The sequence below is a fragment of the Mustela lutreola genome, chromosome 15, assembly GCF_030435805.1.
Source record: "Mustela lutreola isolate mMusLut2 chromosome 15, mMusLut2.pri, whole genome shotgun sequence".
Lineage (NCBI taxonomy): Eukaryota > Metazoa > Chordata > Mammalia > Carnivora > Mustelidae > Mustela > Mustela lutreola.
Window position 1 is genome coordinate 27,060,048 of NC_081304.1, and position 12,413 is coordinate 27,072,460.

A 12,413-nucleotide genomic window follows, 5' to 3' on the forward strand; every position below is an offset into this window, starting at 1 on the left:
GTAGGGTGACAAACAGTAATTACACTTACCATGGTAAGCATTTTGTCAGTTATATAATTGTCAAATTACAATGTTATACACCTGAAACTAACATAGTACTGTAAGACAACTACCCTTCAATAAAAAATAGGTAATTAAAGCAATTTTAAATTAATGTAGGTCACTCTCTTCCCCTAAACCTAGTTTGCTTATGAATTCTAGGTAGACTAGCAGCCCAACCTTCATAGAACATTCAAAGAAATGGAAACAAATGTTGTCCATGCCTTTATGGGAAATGAACTGAAACCCGGTTTAAAACTGGGCTGCAGGCTTGTGTAGATTGTCTAGTGGGCTAGAGTCCCCTGAAAGAAACATAAAGGTACCCCTTCTTGGAGATTACCATGAGCCCATGAAGTCAAAGACATACGTAAATGAGTGCTGACTACACTCTTATTATTAATAAACCTGAAAATGACTGAATGTTGGACAAAAGAGCTTGAGCTAAATATATCACAGAATATCCATCCATACAATGGAATATTCAATCATGATTTTTGAAGATTAAATACACAGGAAAATCCTCACCAAAAAACAAAAACAAAACAAAAAAAAACTCTATGGAAAAAGTAGAAAATTAAAAAAAAAGGTATATAAAATATGATTCTGATTTTGAGAAGAGACAATAAAATCTGGAAGGAAATATAACCAAAGGTTAAGCAAGGCTATTTCCAGGTGGTAAAGATTATGAAGTGAAGTGAATTTTCTAACTTTTATTTTTCTGTATTTCCCAATATTCTCCAGGAACGTGCATTTATTTCAAATGATTAGGATAAAAAAACATTATTAAAAATTGAAAAGGCAAAACCTCCCACTGTGTGCTGAGCTTCCCAGAGCTAGTGACCCAGATTTCAGGGAAGACCCTAACAACTTCTCTTCTTAGTCATAAAAATAATGAGTTTTCCAACATTAATATTTAATTTTCAGTCCTATAGATAGGAGCAAGAAAACCCAAAGGACAATCATTCTTGAACATAATTTCTCACTCTCAAACACTGACCACTATGCTGCTGGCTAAACAATTTCCCCCATTCTTAGTTACCCATTTTGACTCATGCATAAAAGATACATGTCAAATCAGAGAAACCTCCTTAAGGGCAATTACAAAGGAAGGGAGCTTGGAGTGCTGCTTCAAGCCGTTAACTCAGGAAACGTGATAACATTTTGGACTCAATTTTACTTTGCTGCTGTAAATGACAGCAGACCTCACTCTGGGGAGCTTTGTTGTTTATGCCAGCTTTCAATTTACCAGGAAATCCTGACTACTGTTAGCAAACCCAAAACCCACCTCCATGACGTGAAGGGTTCCCTAATAGGATAGCGACTGCACGATGCGATCTGTTCCGGAAGGCACTGCTCTCTGCACAGCTAATGAAGTTTCATGAGGCTTCGTGAATAAGAGGAGCAAATGGGAGGCAGGCAGGGAATGGAACAAACGTTGACTGTAAGAGGTGAGTGCTGTCAATACTTTTCCTACACGCCAGTGGTTCTAAAGGACTCCCCAAACCTCGATGTATGTCCCTAAGAGAGGGAACAGTTAAAACAACCTCTCTGTTTCTCTGTGTCGGTTCTGTCTCCTCCTGACTCTCTGTGTTTTTGATTCTTTGTCTCTCTCTTGTGTCTCTCTACATCTCTGTGCTCTGTGGGTCTGTCTCTCTGTGCATGTCTCTCTCCATACAACATCCCTTGTCCATGGAATCTAAACAAAAAAGTTGGGGGAGGGGTTGGCTAATATACCTATTTTGCCTGGCACTGTCTTTGTTCCTTTATATACATTATTTCACTGAAGCCACTCAGGAACCTTAAGAGGAGAAATGGAGGCTCAGAGAAGGATGGCATCCAATGTCATAGGTAAGTGGTGGGGATGGGATTTGGACCCTCATCTCTCTGTCCTGTCTGCTCAGAGAAGACAAAAGACTATGGTCACCCTCTGGAGTAACACCATCCTTGGCCTGTGGATACACTTGGCGTAGGCACATTCTCTATGATGGATACACTTGGTTCTCATAATCTATAAACTGGGAAATCCACGGCCAACATGTGAGTTGACCTAGCCAAGGGTTTAGAGAGCCCAGCAACCAGTCTTCCATCCCTCCTACCTCCCCTGCCTTCCCACCTGCTGTTTTTAAACTTCCTCCAACCTGATTTTTCTTCCTAAAACAATCTGACCTTGTCTTTCCAAGGGTCTGCTAATGTCCAAGACCCAATGGCCACAACTCAGTCTTTACTGTATTTGGCTCTCTCTCAAGACTGAGCACCATGAAGCTCATTTTCTTTTTTTTTTTTTTTTTTTTTTTTTTTTTATTATTTTTTATTTTTTATAAACATATATTTTTTATATACATATATTTTTATCCCCAGGTCTGTGAATCACCAGGTTTACACACTTCACAGCACTCACCAAATCACATACCCTCCCCAATGTCCATAATCCCACCCCCTTCTCCCCAACCCCCTCCCCCCGGCAACCCTCAGTTTGTTTTGTGAGATTAAGAGTCACTTATGGTTTGTCTCCCTCCCAATCCCATCTTGTTTCATTTATTCTTCTACCCACTTAAGCCTCCATGTTGCATCACCACTTCCTCATATCAGGGAGATCATATGATAGTTGTCTTTCTCTGCTTGACTTATTTCGCTAAGCATGATACGCTCTAGTTCCATCCATGTTGTTGCAAATGGCAAGATTTCATTTCTTTTGATGGCTGCATAGTATTCCATTGTGTATATATACCACATCTTCTTGATCCATTCATCTGTTGATGGACATCTAGGTTCTTTCCATAGTTTGGCTATTGTGGACATTGCTGCTATAAACATTCGGGTGCATGTGTCCCTTTGGATCACTACATTTGTATCTTTAGGGTAAATACCCAATAGTGCAATTGCTGGGTCATAGGGCAGTTCTATTTTCAACATTTTGAGGAACCTCCATGCTGTTTTCCAGAGTGGCTGCACCAGCTTGCATTCCCACCAACAGTGTAGGAGGGTTCCCCTTTCTCCGCATCCTCGCCAGCATCTGTCATTTCCTGACTTGTTGATTTTAGCCATTCTGACTGGTGTGAGGTGATATCTCATTGTGGTTTTGATTTGTATTTCCCTGATGCCAAGTGATATGGAGCACTTTTTCATGTGTCTGTTGGCCATCTGGATGTCTTCTTTGCAGAAATGTCTGTTCATGTCTTCTGCCCATTTCTTGATTGGATTATTTGTTCTTTGGGTGTTGAGTTTGCTAAGTTCTTTATAGATTCTGGACACTAGTCCTTTATCTGATATGTCGTTTGCAAATATCTTCTCCCATTCTGTCAGTTGTCTTTTGATTTTGTTAACTGTTTCCTTTGCTGTGCAAAAGCTTTTGATCTTGATGAAATCCCAGTAGTTCATTTTTTCCCTTGCTTCCCTTGCCTTTTGCGTTGTTCCTAGGAAGATGTTGCTGCGGCAGAGGTCGAAGAGGTTGCTGCCCGTGTTCTCCTCAAGGATTTTGATGGATTCCTTTCGTACATTGAGGTCCTTCATCCATTTTGAGTCTATTTTTGTGTGTGGTGTAAGGAAATGGTCCAATTTCATTTTTCTGCATGTGGCTGTCCAATTTTCCCAGCACCATTTATTGAAAAGGCTGTCTTTTTTCCATTGGACATTCTTTCCTGCTTTGTCGAAGATTAGTTGACCATAGAGTTGAGGGTCTATTTCTGGGCTCTCTATTCTGTTCCATTGATCTATGTATCTGTTTTTGTGCCAGTACCATGCTGTCTTGATGATGACAGCTTTGTAATAGAGCTTGAAGTCCGGAATTGTGATGCCACCAACGTTGGCTTTCTTTTTCAATATCCCTTTGGCTATTCGAGGTCTTTTCTGGTTCCATATAAATTTTAGAATTATTTGTTCCATTTCTTTGAAAAAGATGGATGGTACTTTGATAGGAATTGCATTAAATGTGTAGATTGCTTTAGGTAGCATAGACATTTTCACAATATTTATTCTTCCAATCCAGGAGCATGGAACATTTTTCCATTTCTTTGTGTCTTCCTCAATTTCTTTCATGAGTACTTTATAGTTTTCTGAGTATAGATTCTGTGTCTCTTTGGTTAGGTTTATTCCTAGGTATCTTATGGTTTTGGATGCAATTGTAAATGGGATTGACTCCTTAATATCTCTTTCTTCTGTCTTGCTGTTGGTGTAGAGAAATGCAACTGATTTCTGTGCATTGATTTTATATCCTGACACTTTACTGAATTCCTGTATAAGTTCTAGCAGTTTTGGAGTGGAGTCTTTTGGGTTTTCCACATATAGTATCATATCATCTGCGAAGAGTGATAATTTGACTTCTTCTTTGCCGATTTGGATGCCTTTAATTTCCTTTTGTTGTCTGATTGCTGAGGCTAGGACCTCTAGTACGATGTTGAATAGCAGTGGTGATAATGGACATCCCTGCCGTGTTCCTGACCTTAGCGGAAAAGCTTTCAGTTTTTCTCCATTGAGAATGATATTTGCGGTGGGTTTTTCATAGATGGCTTTGATGATATTGAGGTATGTGCCCTCTATCCCTACACTTTGAAGAGTTTTGATCAGGAAGGGATGTTGTACTTTGTCAAATGCTTTTTCAGCATCTATTGAGAGTATCATATGGTTCTTGTTCTTACTTTTATTGATGTGTTGTATCACATTGACTGATTTGCGGATGTTGAACCAACCTTGCAGCCCTGGAATAAATCCCACTTGGTCGTGGTGAATAATCTTTTTAATGTACTGTTGAATCCGATTGGCTAGTATTTTGTTGAGTATTTTCGCATCTGTGTTCATCAAGGATATCGGTCTATAGCTCTCTTTTTTGGTGGGATCCTTGTCTGGTTTTGGGATCAAGGTGATGCTGGCCTCATAAAATGAGTTTGGAAGTTTTCCTTCCATTTCTATTTTTTGGAACAGTTTCAGGAGAATAGGAATTAGTTCTTCTTTAAATGTTTGGTAGAATTCCCCCGGGAAGCCGTCTGGCCCTGGGCTTTTGTTTGTTTGGAGATTTTTAATGACTGTTTCAATCTCCTTACTGGTTATGGGTCTGTTCAGGCTTTCTATTTCTTCATGGTTCAGTTGTGGTAGTTTATATGTTTCTAGGAATGCATCCATTTCTTCCAGATTGTCAAATTTATTGCCGTAGAGTTGCTCATAGTATGTTCTTATAATAGTTTGTATTTCCTTGGTGTTAGTTGTGATCTCTCCTCTTTCATTCATTATTTTATTTATTTGGGTCCTTTCTCTTTTCTTTTTGATAAGTCGGGCCAGGGGTTTATCAATTTTATTAATTCTTTCAAAGAACCAGCTCCTAGTTTCGTTGATTTGTTCTATTGTTTTTTTGGTTTCTATTTCATTGATTTCTGCTCTGATCTTTATGATTTCTCTTCTCCTGCTGAGCTTAGGGTTTCTTTCTTGTTCCTTCTCCAGCTCCTTTAGGTGTAGGGTTAGGTTGTGTACCTGAGACCTTTCTTGTTTCTTGAGAAAGGCTTGTACCGCTATATATTTTCCTCTCAGGACTGCCTTTGTTGTGTCCCACAGATTTTGAACCGTTGTATTTTCATTATCATTTGTTTCCATGATTTTTTTCAATTCTTCTTTAATTTCCCGGTTGACCCATTCATTCTTTAGAAGGATACTGTTTAGTCTCCATGTATTTGGGTTCTTTCCAAACTTCCTTTTGTGGTTGAGTTCTAGCTTTAGAGCATTGTGGTCTGAAAATATGCAGGGAATGATCCCAATCTTTTGATACCGGTTGAGTCCTGATTTAGGACCGAGGATGTGATCTATTCTGGAGAATGTACCATGTGCACTAGAGAAGAATGTGTATTCTGTTGCTTTGGGATGAAATATTCTGAATATATCTGTGATGTCCATCTGGTCCAGTGTGTCATTTAAGGCCTTTATTTCCTTGCTGATCTTTTGCTTGGATGACCTGTCCATTTCAGTGAGGGGAATATTAAAGTCCCCTACTATTATTGTATTGTTGTTTATGTGTTTCTTTGATTTTGTTATTAATTGGTTTATATAGTTGGCTGCTCCCACGTTGGGGGCATAGATATTTAAAATTGTTAAATCTTCTTGTTGGACAGACCCTTTGAGTATGATATAGTGTCCTTCCTCATCTCTTATTACAGTCTTTGGCTTAAAATCTAATTGATCTGATATAAGGATTGCCACTCCTGCTTTCTTCTGATGTCCATTAGCATGGTAAATTCTTTTCCACCCCCTCACTTTAAATCTGGAGGTGTCTTCGGGCTTAAAATGTGTTTCTTGGAGGCAACATATAGATGGGTTTTGTTTTTTTATCCATTCTGATACCCTGTGTCTTTTGACAGGGGCATTTAGCCCATTCACATTCAGGGTAACTATTGAGAGATATGAATTTAGTGCCATTGTATTGCCTGTAAGGTGACTGTTACTGTATATGGTCTCTGTTCCTTTCTGATCTACCACTTGTAGGCTCTCTCTTTGCTTAGAGGACCCCTTTCAATATTTCCTGTAGAGCTGGTTTGGTATTTGCAAATTCTTTCAGTTGTTGTTTGTCCTGGAAGCTTTTAATCTCTCCTTCTATTTTCAATGATAGCCTAGCTGGATATAGTATTCTTGGCTGCATGTTTTTCTCGTTTAGTGCTCTGAAAATATCATGCCAGCTCTTTCTGGCCTGCCAGGTCTCTGTGGATAAGTCAGCTGCCAATCTAATATTTTTACCATTGTATGTTACAGACTTCTTTTCCCGGGCTGCTTTCAGGATTTTCTCTTTGTCATTGAGACTTGTAAATTTTACTATTATGTGACGGGGTGTGGGCCTATTCTTATTTATTTTGAGGGGCATTCTCTGAACCTCCTGAATTTTGATGCTTGTTCCCTTTGCCATATTGGGGAAATTCTCCCCAATAATTCTCTCCAGTATACCTTCTGCTCCCCTCTCACTTTCTTCTTCTTCTGGAATCCCAATTATTCTAATGTTGTTTCGTCTTATGGTGTCACTTATTTCTCGAATTCTCCCCTCGTGGTCCAGTAGCTGTTTGTCCCTCTTTTGATCAGCTTCTTTATTCTCTGTCATTTGGTCTTCTATATCACTAATTCTTTCTTCTGCCTCATTTATCCTAGCAGTGAGAGCCTCCATTTTTGATTGCACCTCATTAATAGCTTTTTTGATTTCAACTTGGTTAGATTTTAGTTCTTTTATTTCTCCAGAAAGGGCTTTTATATCTCTCGAGAGGGTTTCTCTAATATCTTCCATGCCTTTTTCGAGCCCGGCTAGAACCTTGAGAATTGTCATTCTGAACTCTAGATCTGACATATTACCGATGTCTGTATTGATTAGGTCCCTAGCCTTCGGTACTGCCTCTTGTTCTTTTTTTTGTGGTGAATTTTTACGTCTTGTCATTTTGTCCAGATAAGAGTAAATGAAGGGGCAAGTAAAATACTAAAAGGGTGGCAACAACCCCAGGAAAATATGCTTTAGCCAAATTAGAAGAGATCCAAAATCGTGAGTGGGGAGAAAGGGGATAAAAAGAGGTTCAAAAACGAAGAAAGAAAAAAGAAAAAAAAAAAAAAAAAAAAAAAAAAGAAAAGAATTTTTTTTTAAAAAAGAAAACACCTAAGAAAAATGTAAAAAAAAATATATATATATTAGATAAACTAGTAAAAAATCGTTAAAAAAGAAAAAGGTAACAGTTAAAAAAAAAAAAAATTTTACCCGAAGGCGAGAAAAAAAAAAAAAAAATGAAAAAGAAAAAATTAAATTAACTGCAAGACTAAAAAAAATCACAGGAAAAAAGCCATGAGTTCCGTGCTTGGCTTTCTCCTCCTCTGGAATTCTGCTGCTCTCCTTGGTATTGAAACCGCACTCCTTGGTAGGTGAGCTTGGTCTCGGCTGGATTTCTTGTTGATCTTCTGGGGGAGGGGCCTGTTGTAGTGATTTTCAAGTGTCTTTGCCCCAGGCGGAATTACACCGCCCTTACCCGGGGCCGGGGTGAGTAATCCGCTCGGGTTTGCTTTCAGGAGCTTTTGTTCCCTGAGCGCTTTCCGTAGAGTTCCAGAGGACGGGAATACAAATGGCGGCCTCCTGGTCTCCGGCCCGGAGGAGCCGAGAGCCCAGGGCCCCACTCCTCAGTGCGCCCTCAGAGAACAGCGCCCAGTTACTCCCGTCTGCCTGACCTCCGGCCGCGCTCCGAGCTCACCGAGCCTGCGACCGGTTCAAGGTAACACGGAGCTGCGAGCTTACTGTCGGCTCTGTCTCTGTAGCCGGCTTTCCCGTTCCAATACCCGCAAGCTCTGCGACACTCAGACACCCCCGATCCTTCTGTGACCCTGCGGGACCTGAGGCCACGCTGACCCCGCGTGGGCTTCGCTCCGGTTTAGCCTCTGGAGCGATGTCCCTCCGCGGAGCAGACTTTTAAAAGTCCTGATTTTGTGCGCGGTTGCTCCGCCGCTTGCCGGGAGCCGGCCCCTCCCCCCGGGGTCTATCTTCCCGTCGCTTTGGATTCACTTCTCCGCCGGTCCTACCTTTCAGAAAGTGGTTGTTTTTCTGTTTCCAGAATTGCTGTTCTTCTTCTCTTCGATCTGCCGATGGATTTTCAGGTGTTTGCAATCTTTAGATAAGCTATCTAGCTGATCTCCGGCTAGCTGAAGCAGTCTCAGCTTGCTACTTCTCCGCCATCTTGACTCAAGGAAGGAAGCTCATTTTCTTAACTTGCTCTGTCCTTAGCCACTATGATATGATACTATATTCAATCACTTTCTGTTTATTTTTTTAAAAAGTAAAATAATATATGCACACATATATATATAACTAATGTATACTATGCAGACACGTATGTTACATATATAGACATGCATATAAATCTATATATTATTCTGTCTTTTCCTTTTTACAGAGATACATGCATATATACATATACATGCATATGTGATATATACACACACTCACAAATGTATCAGGGATTTAAATGAGAGCATGTCATTGAGAAAATCAAGTGTCATAAAACTGGCCACATAGTAGGTGTTCAATAAATATGTGTTGACTTAATGAATAAACTAGTTATTCATTAATTCAACTAGTGTATTATTTCCCATTCCCTGTCTCGACAAAACTTCACTCCAGCCAACTAGAAAAAGTGCCTCCTATCCATGCCATTTACTTTCTTGCTCACTTCCACAGACCCCCTCAAGAGAATTCCCCATCCATTTACAAATGCTGTTCACATCCTGGCTCAAATCACAGCACCCACTGAAAGTCTTCTTTGCTACTTTAGATTGAAAAACTGCTCCTCTCTGAACATTTCTGGCAATTTTTGCCTTTTGGCAATTTACGCTGTACTCCTCTGTGAATAATCTTTCGATGATTACCTAAGTCCTGTACTGTGATTTCATATTTCCCTTGTTGTCCCTTCAAATGAATGAATCTTAGTTTTTGTGTCTTTGCTGTGCTCCTCTCACAGCCAAGTACATCCTCAGTACACATTGGATATATTACTACGGTGCAGTCAGGAGACAAATACCTCCCTTTTATGTGACAGAATGCGGGTAAGGGGAGTAACAACATTGGCTGAGCTTCTCATGTGCCCTAGATAATTTACATATGTATCTCGTGTAATTCTCACTGCCAATTTATTAAGTAGGTTTTATCTCATCTACACATAAGGAAACTGAATTACTTGATGAGGTTATTCATCTGTTTAGTAGGGAAGTTGGGATGTGAAACCAAGATTCAACGGGGAAGTTCATGTTCTCAAAATTACATCACGCTAAACAAGAAAACTCTAGAAGAATACAGACAAGAGTATCTTCAGAGCTTTGAAAAAGGCCAAGGTTTCTTTAACAGAACACAAATAGCTCTAACCAGCAGGTGGAAAAAAGGTGGATTACCTAAACCTCATCAAAATCAAGAACTTCTATTCATCTGAAGATATAATTATAAGGGCAAAATGAGAAGTCGTAAACTGTAGAAAATACTTCCAGGCAAATATAAAAATATTAAAATTAATTAATTAAAATTAATTAATTAAATCCACAAATTAATAGGGAGAAAACAAGCAACACAATTTTTTAAAAAAATGAGCAAAAGATAAAAAGGGGGGGCCAAAGACTTGGGGTACCTCTGGCTCAGTTGGCAGAGCATGTGACTGTTGGTATTGGGGTTGTGGGTTTGAGCTCCAGGTTGGGCACAGAGATTACTTAAAAATAAATAAAAACCTTAAAAAATTGTTTTAAATAAATAAAAATGGGCAAAAGACTTGAACAGGTCCTTTACAAACAAGGACATCCAAATGGCCAGTAACCATATGAAAACCTGCTCAAGGTCATTACTCATCTAGCAAATTAAAATCACAATGAAATGCCACTAACGCCCACCTTGAGTTTAGAATGGCTAAACTCAAAACAACTGACAATACCAAGTATTGGCAAGGATATGGTGTAATTATAATTTCATATGCTGCTGCTGGGGAGTATAAATTGACACAAGTACTTTGGAAAATTGTTTGGCAGTATCTCCTAAGAGTTAAAACTGCAAATTCCACCTACAGTATGACACAGCAATTACACACCTAGGCATACATGCTAAAAAAATGGGCATGCAAGTCTACCAAGACATGCCCAAGAGTATTTACAGCAGCTTCATTCATCATAGCCAGACTGTAAACAACCAATGCCTACTGACAGCAGAACAAAATAAATATATGTTTGTGTAGTCATACAATGGCATACTACACATCAATTTAAAAAAAAAGGAACTACTGGTATCTTCAAAAAACAGGTAAATCTCACAAATTGTTAAATGAAAGAAACGAAACAAAGAGCATGTGTGATACTGTTTATACCAAGTTTAAGGACAGGCAAAACAAGTCAATGTTGATAGAAGTTCTAACAGTTTTTACCACTCTGGGGTGGGAGTGGAGAGGTTGCTAATTGACTGGGAGGGTGGAGGAGGAGGAGGAAAAGGAGGAGGAGGAAACCTACTGTGGGACTATAAAGAAGACGTGACATGTAACACACACACACACACACACACACAAAGGAATATTATTTGGACCAAAAAAATGGGATTTTGCCATTTTCAACAAAATGGATGGAGCTGGGGATATTAGGCTAAGCAAAATAAGTCAGTCAGAGAAAGACAAATACCACATGATTTCACTCATATGTGGAATTTAAGAAACAAAACAAATGAGCAAAGGACTGGAAATATTCCATATTCTGATGTGGATGTTGATTACTTAGGCATGTATTTATATATAATCATATATTCCATAATATATAAGTATATGTATACCCATGTAACCATATAACATAATATAGCCATATCAATAAAATTAAGATATATAAATCTATACAATTAATATTTATATATTTCATGCATCTCAATAAAAATCAATAAACAAACAAATGAAACAACACTGTCTTCCAATGAGGACAGTGTGGTAAATGAAAATACAAATGTAACTACAAGTTTCCTTTATAAGAATTTATGTGATCGATCCCTCTCATAATTAAGGTCCAGGGGAAAACAGCTGCCTCTCCTGTCATGCTTCCCTTTATCAGACAATAAAACCATAAATCCTGCCATGTCTTACTGTGCCAATAAGCACACACTAACTCATCACTATTGATCACTTTCCTTGACTGAGTGTTGATACATTTACTCCTATTCCCTCTTTCTGCTGCCTACCTCCAACCTCCAACCCCATTTCCATTTGATAAATATCTTTTATGTATGCCTTTTGCCACCTCAAAACCACACTGAATGCAGGTACGGGCGCATAGCACAAAGAATGTTCTGAGTGAATAAGCTGCTAAAGATGAGAGAAAGAGGATAATATTCGCTCTGGAAATGTTGGTTTGGGTCTCCAGTCTCCACCTTGTTACCTACAGGTTCTTCTCACACCAGGATGCCCTGACTTTATATCACAGGATAACCCGTGTCAGAGTTCAGGAAAGCATGGTGGTAGCATTCACCGGGCATTACAGGGGTGCATCAGCTGAGGTCAGGAAAGGAACAAGTCCGAGCGTCCCCACCACCGACTGAGGACCTCACTGCTCTCCCCGCATCACGTTTCCTCTGACCTACATTTCCTTTTGGGAACTTGGTGGATGTTTGCCCTAAAGATACAGACCTCCTGCCCATGAAAGTGTCTTGAAAGGCTTGACTGGATAATGACCATGGAACTTAGAACCTCAAGTACAACCTTCTTTTCTCTCCCCTTAGAGAAAAAGTCCCGGGCCAGCCCTCCACGTCCGCTCACAGAAGAAAGCCATGGGAACCAGCTCAGAGCACAAAGTGAACAAGCTGAGGACAGAAATGAACCGATGCTCTGATCCTCCAACACCGCCCCCCACCACCAACTTTTTTTATTGGACTGTTTGAC

General features: G+C 39.5%; 1 protein-coding gene across 1 annotated transcript in view; it reads right to left on the bottom strand.

The window, feature by feature from the left end:
- The window catches only part of CA10 (carbonic anhydrase 10), a 511,943-nt gene that overhangs the window by 446,008 nt on the left and 53,522 nt on the right, over positions 1–12,413 (bottom strand). The window lies entirely within an intron of this gene.